We start from the raw sequence: 1,898 nt of genomic DNA on the forward strand, positions 1-1,898 counted from the left end.
AGAGAGAGAGAGAGAGAGAGAGAGAGAGAGAGAGAGAGTCAATGGATGGCTTTTGACGCAAGTTCCATAGCTACAAAATGTCAGTATTTAAAATTTTAAACCACAACGATGACTATAATATGGTTTATTTTTGCAATGACAAAACCCCCCGAGGGACCTCATGAACTTGCAAGCACACACGTATTTTTCCACTATTGAGTATTGAGAACAAGTTTTGTCGTGAATGGCTTTTGGCGTGCCGGCATAGAAAACGTTAAAAAGCTTGTACTTAGCGCAGATGTTACCAGCGTCAGTACTTTAAAGGACTTAAGTTTACTTTACCACGGTAGCACACTTACCCTCACGCTCTGTTGTTAACGTGAATATTCCGGCACAGCCTGTTTAAAAAATAACACCTTTCAGCCGGTGAAAACGACAAAACGCAGCAAACAAAACATTATTGTCCCAAAACATGACGAACCACGACGGGTAGACAGTTTTGTGTCAAAAGAAAGAGACTCCATCAGCATCGAAAATGTACAAATGTTTTTTTTAGTAATCGCACCTGGGCCATTCTTGTGCAGCTTTGAGTACATTTCACGCCCCATTTTCTGGACTATTAGGATAGAGATGAGACAGACAGCAGCTTCGTTTTTTCGACGTCCTCCTTGTAGAAAGAGAGGAGGTGGAGAGCTTTTTTTAAATAATAATAATATAGTTTTAATAGTAATGGTTTGCACGCCCACCAAAACAGAGCAGATCGTTTAGAAGGCGGTCTTTTCTTTGATCATATCGGTCAGGACGATCCCACGCTAAGGGGAATACAACATCTGAGCGGACAGACTGAGATAACCTATTAGTTAAAAAAACCATTCCAACTCGAGATTCGAACCCACGTCTTTTGCGTGCCACCCAAAAGAATATTCCTAGAGTGCGCAGAGTTAACAACTTGCTCATTAAAACGACAAACTGGCGTTTCATTGGAGGTACTGTCTCTTACATAAACGAAAAAGGAAAAAAAAGGGGGGGGGGGTGGCATCCCATAATATTATTACGCCGCATACATTCCCAACAGTGAAATCGTTGCGAGTATCAGCTTTGTTATTGTCTTCTATGTCTTTCTTTTAGCTTTTTATTATTATTTTTTTTTATTGATGTAGGTGCATTTACCTCTACATCGACACAATTTAGATCATTCAGACGCGGGCTTCCATCCTGTCTGCCAGTGCCAACCCGGGCTGAGAGGGACACAACATCCCATCAGAAAGACCGACTCGTATATTATGTACTTGATTATGTTCCCGTATGGTGTCCAGACACGACACACTCGCACTTCAACCTTTGGCTTGGACGACCGTTCTCAAACCTTTACCTTCTGTGTCTTTGATGTAGCGGTTAGGCGCTTCGCTGTCGCGCGCATGAAGCCAGAGTTCGATCCCAGAGTGGGAAAAACGTCTCCGAATATCTTGGTCTTTCTGCTGGGATGCTGCGTCCCTCTCAGACCAAGTTGGCCCTGACAGGCAAAGTCGGAAGACCGCCTCCCAAATGATCTAAATTGTGTCAATGGAGGCGTAAAAAAACCTACATGACAAAAAAAACACAGAAATCTTTCCCCACCAGCGTGTCTGCCATTCCGTAACCAACGAACGGCGGCCATAACGACGGGGCAAGCAGACGTTACGAGTCAAAAACCCGCTTGTCATCATCAAGCTCATCTTGTTTGACTGCCGTCAGAAGGACGTTTATTGCCTGACCACAGGCACGTAGCCAACTCTAAGCCAACCAGTTTATGGGTGCCACAACCCCACACGGGGGTCAAAGGTTACACAACGAGAGCTTTTATTCAAAGAAACACACACACGAAATACATGCAGTGCGCACAGGTGTGTTTATGAGGAGGGTTAGAGATAAAGGGGAGG

The sequence above is a fragment of the Aplysia californica genome, unplaced genomic scaffold (assembly GCF_000002075.1).
Source record: "Aplysia californica isolate F4 #8 unplaced genomic scaffold, AplCal3.0 scaffold00907, whole genome shotgun sequence".
NCBI classification, from domain to species: domain Eukaryota; kingdom Metazoa; phylum Mollusca; class Gastropoda; order Aplysiida; family Aplysiidae; genus Aplysia; species Aplysia californica.